Source organism: Sabethes cyaneus, chromosome 2 (assembly GCF_943734655.1).
Source record: "Sabethes cyaneus chromosome 2, idSabCyanKW18_F2, whole genome shotgun sequence".
Taxonomy (NCBI): domain Eukaryota; kingdom Metazoa; phylum Arthropoda; class Insecta; order Diptera; family Culicidae; genus Sabethes; species Sabethes cyaneus.
This window is the reverse complement of record NC_071354.1, coordinates 134834410-134845049: the sequence shown is the minus strand read 5'-3', so window position 1 is coordinate 134845049 and position 10640 is coordinate 134834410. Positions and strand designations below refer to the sequence as shown.

General features: G+C 41.1%; 1 pseudogene; it reads left to right on the top strand.

The window, feature by feature from the left end:
* Nucleotides 1-3699: 3699 nt before the first annotated feature.
* Nucleotides 3700-5816, top strand: LOC128736036 (ATP-dependent zinc metalloprotease YME1L-like; annotated as a pseudogene).
* Nucleotides 5817-10640: the final 4824 nt, after the last annotated feature.

Below are 10640 nucleotides of genomic sequence, written 5' to 3'. Positions count from 1 at the left end.
CTCCCATTTCTTATGTAAAATTGAACCGGAGGTGTGTAAAGCCCTATAAATGTTATTTTTATAAGACTTTAGAAGTGTGCCATCTCTGATGCAGTGCCGGGGCACTATGTGCTGAGTGTCCGACCCCTTGGGCAATACACACTTTTTGTCAATTACCTGGTATAGTCTGTTCTCTGTGCTAACACTACTTAACCAACATTGCCACACCTGTATATATCACATTGCTCAGCGAGGGCCCCAGCTAATGTCAAAAAATTTTATATGTCAAGAGCAACATTTCAATAGGGCCAAAGTGCAAAATATAACCAAACTGGGTTTTTGGTTATATCTATAGCATTAACAAGTATCTATAATAATACAAAACATCATAGTTATTTGAAAACTTTAAATGTCTTAAAAAGTAAATTTGAAAAAAGTCTTAAGGGAAAACTGGCAACCAAGTTTTCAATTTGTGCTTTGGCCCTTCTCATGAAAAAGCCTATCCACAATTTGTGTTTTGTTTGGCGTTCAGCCCATTTTGATTGATGTGAGATTCCCACGGATTTCCGCACATAATGAGCGGATCGCGATTCGCGGATGATCACTGGCAGAAGTTTTAAGTATTTGTAAATAATGTTTGTGTTTCCGAAGGCAGTTAACTGTAAACAATCGTATAATTTAGTAACAGTCAGATTTGCAGTTGCTGCCGTGTAGATGATCCGTACCGTACAATTGCAAGGAAGACCCATATTCGGAAGGCCAATTAAAAAAAATACGACGATTAAATGCATTTCACCTGCATGGTCATTCGTATAGCTCTACTAATGTAGACGACACATTCCAGTACTTTCACCTGCGCGACAACTAATATCTACGTTACTTTCCGGGTCACACGAAAAATGTTATTTCGCTATACATATATATCACCGGTAGAGGATACTTTTCTCTCTGGTTTGTTGCGCCCATGAGATTTCTACTATCGAAGAACTGCCAAGGCGAGATATACCTGAACGTTACACGATCTACTTAGTGTAAGTGCTAGTAAATAACCCACTGCATCGCTTCAAACTACCAATAGTGATTACCATAAGCTTCTGGCATTAGACAGAAAAGATTGGTTTTGAAAATTGTCTATTTCATTAAATGAGCTATTTTGTAACTATTAGCCGAATAATCAATTTCTCTTAAAGAGCAAGAAAATTATACGCTTACTTAAGAATGTTACACATTTATTCGGATCGTAGTTTGATTTCTTAGCTGGTACGATATCAACGAGAATAATTACTGAGTCGGGATCATCGTGAAACTGCTTCTTATTTTCTACTTCTGCTAGCTTTTTGCTCTTCGGTCACTTTCTTTTTTCCGAGGACAGTCCAATTTTAATCATTAAGCAGGTTCTGCTCCTAAAAACGTAGTTTTCGCTTTTATGATTGTCTGACGTCAATAATCTGAAACAGTCGAGCAATGAATACTCATACAGGGGATTCTTGCTATGCGTTTAATTGATTGAAACTTACTCCGAGATCCAGGTCAGCATTATATTCCTAACTGGGATAGAACACTTTTAATGTTAATGCTGTATTTAATTCCTAACGGACTGACACATTTTCCGCACCTCACGGGTAACACGTTTCGCTTCAGAAATCTGCTCAACGGGGAATCAGATTTACCGGAGAAATCAAACCGCAACTTTTCTAGTACAACTAATGAAGCTAATCGGTGTCCTGGGCAAGAACTTTTTACTTTTTCAAGTCACTGTGCTTCAAAATATTATGATAAAAAAGGGCCGCACGCGAAGCACAAACTAACACCGGCCGAACAGCAAAATCATATCACCACTGGCAGTAAATAAAAGCCTTATGTCAAAAGGCACAACAACAATGGATAATCAAATCGGCCTTATGATAAAGTCGTATTGCCGAAAGATTTCCGTAAAGGGCCTTACGCACATTTTTGCAAATTGCAAGGCAAAATAATATTTTTGCTGCTAGTTGTTACATTACACAATAAACTGATACGTTTTTGCATCGAAATGCGATATTTAATTTTACGCATAACTGTTTATATCAAATGAGGAGTTAAATAATGCTGCACAAATTTCATCAGCGATTTTCTCGAAACTGTCAATTTTGAGATCGGCCTATTTGAAATGTTGCTCTTGATGTGTGTGTGGTGGAATAGTCCATATCGTCTTACATCCCTCAATGTAGCAGGGCTGCAAATTATACGAATTGTACGGGTTAGAGTGAATATATACAGAGTGGCGACAAGTCATCCCAAATGTATGCAATGCGGTTTTTCCAAGGTTTTTCTTTCTCTTTCCTGCATACGCGTTGGATAGGTCGTCTGCTCGATTGGAATGACACTGACAGATAATTATCATTCCAATTTTGACATTGTCGCCACTCTGTATATAGTCACTCTATAGTACGGGTCAGTGGAACGCAAAAATTGAGAAACGCACTTGGTTTGCCTAAAGGCCCAGACACAATGCATACGGATTTTACTACGTTGCGGAAATTTGACAGAAAACCCATGGAAAAACTGTCAAATTGCCGCAACGTAGTAAAATCCGTATGCATTGTGTCTGGGCCTTAAAGGTTTGTGTCTTGGTTAGTGTGTGCTACACTGAAACTAAAATGCACGTTCTATTAAAGTGTTTCGGCATATGGATTTTGGAATAGCACTGCACCATGATTTCAAGAACGTTTCTCATCAGATTCTGAAATAATTCACTTTCACTTCAAGTGATCCTGCACATAATCCACGAATCAACGAGAAGCATTTTCGTTACATATTTTTTTAACATCACTTTGAAGTGAAATTCATTTGAATTCACCCCACTGGTTTTGTACAGTGATTTGCAAGTGTGAAACACTTTCGATCCATTTGTTTTGTTTTTTAATGTCAAGTGACGTTTATATTGACGATAGTGAAATGGCGTTGGCGATAGCGAACAATCGTTTCAGTTCACGGTTCACGCCAATCCTCCGGGGCAACGCGGATTTTGCTGAATTGACCGAATTGACCCGTCGGTTGTCAGAAAAACAGTACAGTGTACCGTGCAGTGCAGAAGCAGTTAAAATCCGTTGATTCGTATTAGATAATTCGTTCGAGAATATGAGCAGTCTTTGCGGAAACCGCGTGATATTTCACTGACCATGCTCGGTCGAGATAAATTTTGCTGTTTGAATGTGAAGCACAGAAAACCGGCTTGTTTAGGAACGTAAAACTAAAACAGACACTTCTAATCGCGCTATTTTACTTATTAAATAAAATTCGGTCGCTAACATTATTTGGTTTATATCGTAAGTTGTAGAAACCGAGTGTAACATGTTAACAGTAAATACACATCACCAAATATCGCTTTCAGAAAGCAGCATAAAATCATTCGTCTACCAAGCATGGAAAGGATACTGCCTTCTTGACGCAGTAACATTTCGTACCTCGAGTATCACTTTTTCAGTTCTACGTCGATAGCTTTCGATAGTCGGTGGACCAGCCATTAACTGCATCAAACAATGCGAAACCAGACGCGCCAGTCTGTTCAAATTGAAATTGCCTCGTCGGGTTGAGCGCAGTTTGCTCAAGCACTTCAGAAGCGTTTAAATTGTGGCAAGCCTCCGCGATGACATGTCATGGAGTTTTCAGCTCTGACCTAAGGCTCGTCGTGGGAGGGGAGCCGGCCAGCAAACGGAAACCGTTTTCTTCAATGGACAGATGGTTCAAAAATTAATCCGTGGTTTGCTGGCTCAGCAAGTGTCATGTCACTGCTGCTACAACGAGGAGACTGATCAGTGCAATGCCGAGCAGAAAAGGAATCCTGGCTTGTTCACATGTGAAGGATACAATAGGTGAAAGCATGTGGTATAATATCCATAATGAAAGAAACTCAATTTATGTCCTTTTTTTAGCTACTCCGGTTGCACCGCAAATCTCCCATAAATATCAGCCCGTTCCGTTTAATACTCAAGCCATCAGCCCTCAGCAGTATACTGAACCATTCAATAAGCTTTCAAGCGAGGTTAACAATCCGTCGATAGCGGAGGATCAACGCTTGAAGGTTGCTTTCGCTGAGGATTATCTAACTGCCACACACCCGAATCACGTCAATCGGTCGGGAAGAAAAGCAATGCGATATAAAAGTTCTCCAGCAGCTGCTTATCATCGTCGTGTTCATCGGAACTTTCATCAAATTGTTTGTCTCGACCAACGAGTCTGCTATCTGCGACGCTTCGCTAAGCAGGTTCAAATTATTTTGATACTTTTTTTGTTCGTTTAATGCTGAACCGGTGATGTCAATTTTTGGCAAACGCTTTTACCCTTTTTAGTAGAATACAATTCGGTAACCAGATCGAGGTGGATCCCGAATATATCTCGGTTACCTTCGAGGATGTCAAGGGTTGCGACGAAACAAAACAGGAGCTGAAGGAGGTAATTGAGTTTCTTAAGAATCCGGATAAATTCAGCAACTTTGGCGGAAAGCTACCGAAGGCCGTACTGCTGGTGGGGCCACCCGGTACCGGCAAAACACTGCTAGCTAGGGCAGTGGCCGGTGAAGCGGGCGTTACATTTTTCCACGCTGCTGGGCCCGAATTTGATGAGGTACTGGTCGGTCAGGGGGCCACACGAGTGCGAGATTCATTCAGTAAGGCTTTTGTTGCATGTGAATGATTCGGAAATATTAGTTCTTTCGTTTATTTAAAATACAGAAGCAGCGAAGGAACGCACACTTTGCGTTATTTTCATTTATGAAATCGATTCTGTCGGCGAACTAACTCAGTATTGCATCCGTACGCAAACCAGACCGTCAATCAATTGCTATTGGAAATTGAAATTCGTACTGGGTGCAACCAATCGGCGGGATGATCTGGATCAGGATTTGCTAAGACCGGGCCGGTTTGATGTTGAAGTGGTTGTGCCTACCCCGGACTATATTGGTCGAAAGGAAATTCTCACCTACTATCTGAGTAAAATTTTGAGCAAGGAAATTAACATAGTCCAACTGGCGAGAGGAACGACGGGCTTCACCGGGGCCGATATTGAAAATATGGATCAAGTTGCACTACGGTAAGTACTAGCTTTTATTAATTGATTTTTTGACGAGTGGTTAATTTTTTAGAGCTGCCATCGATGGTTGTTTTTATGAAGCATTTGTAAAATGCAAGAGATAAGGTACTTATGTATCCGGAACGTAAATCTCGTTTACCAGACGAAGAAGCTTCACGGCATATCGTGAAGGCGGACATGCTATAGTGGCCTATAGTAGAAGGTATCAATCATCTAATGAACACGCGTTTACAAGAGGTAGTAACTTTTCGAAAAATTTAATTTCAGGAATCATCCTCTTCACGACACGCACTAGGGCATACTGCGTACATCCCGGAAAAAGAACGTTATCATGTCACCCAACCACAACTACTGGCTATGAGCCAACCATGATGGGTGGCAGAGCAACAAAGGAATTGATTTTCGGAGCAGACAAAATTACTTCAGGTACGTATTTTTGCATTATCACTACAATACCACATTCCTAACCATTTATTCTGATGACATTACTAACAGGAGCAAGCAGTGATCTGAAACAGGCGACATCCATTGCATCGCACACGGTACGCGAATGTGGCATGTCCGATAAGGTAGGTTTGCGTACGATCGAATCGTCGAAGGGATTCAGTGCACCATCGGATATGCTCTCGCCATCGACAATAGAAAGCGTGGATGTTGAGATAGAGAAAATTCTTAATGATAGCTATGAACGGGTAAATCTGCTTAAGTACGAAACACTCGACGTCGAGGACATCAAGGCAATTCTCCGGTTTGAACGAGCCGGTTGAACAAAAATAAAATGCGAAAATAAGGGTTAAATCTTATTGTGATTGTGTATAAACTATCACTCTGGCATACTTAGCGTACTAATGGCTGATAAATAAGCTAAAATTGTAAAGTTAGTGTATAATTTAATCCACGCTTCCTGCTTCCGATAAGCAGCAAAGCAAACAATCTATTAAAGGATTATAACGAAATCGTTTATAAACTGTTGAGTAAAAACATATACACTAATTTGCCGACTAGGCTGAAAACAAACTTGCATCGTTGTAAAAATTGTACTTTTAGCGTTTAGGTAATGAAGTCTTAATGAGTACGAGTAAGTAATGAACGTTGAAGTTTGTATCTGTAGGTGGCGTCCACGACAAATGTTTAGTTATAAGTAGCATACTTGCTTATTCAAACCAGCAAACCGTGAGGTACATCTATAATTATTTATAAAACCAAATCTGTCGCTGCAGCTGCACTGTTATAAATTTATTTCTTTCGATAATAAAGCAACCATGGCGTATATAACTTTTCAAAACCATGGCACCTACTTTTCAAAAGGGCCAATTTGTAAAATGTAAACAAAGCGAGTGAGGGTTATTTTCTGCTGGACTAGCATAGGAAAAGAAAACCCTTACTTGGTTTGTTCACATTTTGCAGATTGGCCTTTTTGAAAAGTTGCTGTCGAATTTTTAATGTGTACTAATTACATCATAGGAATCCGATTGAATATCGTATGATTCTTATTTCAAACTCAAATGCAAAACCTTTAACATCTAACAAAAATCCATTCAAGATTCATGATGTCAACACTTCATTTCTATGTGAAAGCACGTAAGAACATCGTATGATTCTTATTTAAACTCAAATGCAAAACATCTAACTTTCAACAAAAATTCATTCAAGATTCATGATGTCCAACACTTCATGTCTATGCGACGAGTACGTTGATCGAAAGTGTTTTGCTATTGAAAATGAAGTAGTGCACGATGAACAAAAACGAAGTGTTTTGCACATAAATTCCATGTGGTTCGACTAGTAGGGCGGATTCATGTGCAAAACACTTTATAGCAACGTGCGTTTTGGTTTCAGTGTAATGTGCGAACCAATGAGTATATACATAGGTGCGTAAATGCGGGTGCGTACACGGTTATATGCGTAAATATTACCATATAAATACTGAATTTACGTGAAATCAAAAATCCATCAGTCACGATCAAGCACGATGTCAAAATCAAACAGTAATTGTACGACCTAAGTAGTCTCTGTTGCGGCACAAAGCCGCAATATGACCGCGTTGACCTTCACATCTAGCAGAACAACAATCGGTGTACTCGGTCGAATATGAGACAAAGCGCTATTGTTGTTCTGGCTAGATGTAGGAACAATAAGCTATTATCAAACGATGTACCTATAAATAGGGTAATAAACGTGAGTCTTGTAGTTCAGTCCGTTCGCAGCCACCGCCGCTGGCGGTGGTGTGCAAAGAGCAACACTTGTCATATATTGCACAATAATATCACAGTCCCGTTGGTAACCGGCCCCCCTACGACGAGCACGGAACATTGGTGCCGTGACCAGGATTTGTCCTGGCACTGACAACGTTTTACCAACGGGACTTCAGTTTTATCGATCGTGTTATCGGTCCACAGTAACACGTGATATTTTCGGTAGTGGGATAGTGACTAGAACAGTAACAGTTTACTAACGGGACATCAAATCCATCGACCGTGTTGCTGCATTGCTACTAGAGTGTATTACATTTGGCATCCACGTAGTGGGATGATGCCGCTGAACCTTGCTGTGCTCGTCGTACCAGAGGAATTACGGCATATCGATAGTCGAAATAGGATTTCATTCACTACGCTTCAGCTAGGCCGGTGTGGGTGACTTCGCAGCCGCTTAGCAACAAATCCCCGAGCGGAGCTATACCGGTGTGGGCGAATCACAGCCGCCTAGGTAAATACATTCAGCTTCTGAATCCCCGGTTTTGGATTCAGTTAGTAGTAGGAGGGCTGTACAGCACCGAAGCTTGCAGCATCCGAGGGTGTATTCTTATCAGCAAGTGCTCAGTTGCGGATAGAAATTTCATTTGGGTCGTTCGCCAGAGGGAAGCTAACTCGCTGGCATTCTGTCGTTCATCCATTTCGTTTCATTGGTACATCGTAATGAGAATTCATGTGTGATAATCCGGCCACTAAGTGCCAATTTGTGTGGACACCAGATCCAGTTGTAACCTTCGGCCACCCTGCGCCAACTTGTGAGGACGCCAGGTCCAATCGTTATAATCCGGCCAATCAGCGCCAATTTGTGAGGACGCCAGGTCCAGTTGTAATAATCCGGCCACGCAGCGCCATTTTGTGAGGACGCCAGGTCCAGTTGTGATAACCCGGCCACCCAGCGCCAATTCGTTTTAGATGATCCAGCCACTCGGCTCCATGTGAGGACCAGGTCCAGATTCGTTATTCAGGCCACTCCGCGCCATTGTGTAGGGACACACGGTCCAGTTACGTTATTCCGGCCGCTCTGCGCCAGTTCAAGTGATAGTCAGGCTACGAGACTTCGACAACACCTCACGAGTTAAATTTTTGCCTTCCTGCTAAGCCCTAGAATCATTCTCGTTTTGTACATCGCAGTGTAAAACCTTCGGTTTTGGTGCGGGAGTATGTTGCGGCACAAAGCCGCAATATGACCGCGTTGACCTTCACATCTAGCAGAACAACAATCGGTGTACTCGGTCGAATATGAGACAAAGCGCTATTGTTGTTCTGGCTAGATGTAGGAACAATAAGCTATTATCAAACGATGTACCTATAAATAGGGTAATAAACGTGAGTCTTGTAGTTCAATCCGTTCGCAGCCACCGCCGCTGGCGGTGGTGTGCAAAGAGCAACACTTGTCATATATTGCACAATAATATCACAGTCCCGTTGGTAACCGGCCCCCCTACGACGAGCACGGAACAGTCTCCTTTTGCCGGCTTGGTTTGTGGCGCTAACACATAGCTGAGCGTGTTAGCCGAACATGAATTCATCAACATTTACGGTCAACATGTTCGTACGTGTATAGGGGCCTACAGTTGGAAGGAAATCTGTCGAATATAAACAATGTCAAGTTTTGAAAGCGTAATGTAGCACCTAGGCTTTGCTTTGCTTTGCTTACACTATATGAATATGTATATGGAAAATCCGAGGGAAAATCGCTCGTTTTCGTATGGTGAACATTCTTTTATGCTTATGGTTTTATGGTTACTTCACAGACTAACAGACGTAACACAAATTTTCTAACAAAACATCGTTTCAATGACACCTCTAAATTTTGGAAAAAACACTTGCATCACCTGGTGTAGTCTTCGCTATAAATTTAGCAATACTATAAATTTACTTGTATATTATCTAACAACAGCGCCAGTGCAAGTGAACGGCGTTCTCGCGCAGCGAGTGTTGTTTGAGTCTTGGCTTGAGTGAAAATGTGCAATGATCGTTTTTATTGGCCATGGAATGAGGCTTCAGTGTTACGTCTGTTAGTCTGTGGTTACTTGACGAATAACCATAACTAATAATTCATTATACCAGGCAACGGCTTCGATATGGTACCCAACCATTTAACAAATGGTTCTAGATTTGTAGATAATAATTTCGATTAGAATACGGTTCCAATTAATGCGGGCAAGCACAATCAAGTATGTATATCAAGTATGTATGTATCAAATATGATAAAATTCGCGATGATGGCACCGCAGTGGACAGCTAGGGCATGGTGTGTTGCTATCTCTTTCTCATGTAAGAGTGAAGAGAGCAACTTTCAAATGGTCCTCGGTAAAGGGGAATTCCCAGCAAATTTTTTGGTTCCTGTCAAAATTAACAGTTTGATACCTACTGTGTTACCTGACTCACTGCGAATATGCGTTGTATTCGCGGGATTGTGTTGGTTCGAAAGGTTTCGATAAATATCGTCCTTGTATCGAAAATATCGTTAATTTTGATCACTAAAAATAACGTACTTAAACGTTATATTTCATGTGCCAGTAGTACGCAATAATTGTATAGTGAAACTGAATGGTTATTTATGCAACCTTTTACAAATTAAATGCAATAACAAAAGCACAACTTATAAAAAATCGTTTGTTATCGATATTAACTGCATACGCGTTATAAACGAACAAAACGTACGGTTACGTTTTATTTCAATAATACGCATATTCGCAGTGAGTCAGGTAAAACAGTAATAAAATCAAAGGGTCGGACACTCAGCACATAGTGCCGCGGCACTGCAGAGATATCAAGCGGCACACCTCTAAAACCTTATAAAAATAACATTTATAGCGCTTTACACACCTCCGGTTCAATTTTACATATATGAAAAGGGAGCACTGCCAGTTGTCAAAATCATCTCGCACGGTTGCCAGATCTATCAGATTATAACGAATTTATCAAATCTTGCAGTTCGGCACTTTCGGTACAGCATCGGCACAGTTCGGCTCGTTTCAAGTCGCCTAACATAAAAACGGCTGTGCCAAGTGACCGACCCCTTGAGCAAAATCAACTCTCAAATAGTTTTTTACGCTTGCGGCATTCGCCCTTATGTTGATTCTATCTTCATATATGCGCCATTCCATGAGTGTAAAAGGGATGCTAAAATTCGCTATGATGGCAAAATTCGCTATGATGGCACCGCAGTGGAGACCAAGAGCATGGTGTGTTGCTATCTCTTTCTCATGTAGGAGTGAAGAGAGCAACTTTCAAATGGTCCTCGGTAAAGGGGAATTCCCAGCAAATTTTTTGGTTCCTGTCAAAATTAACAGTTTGGTACCCACACGCAGAAAAAAATATTGTAAATGCAAA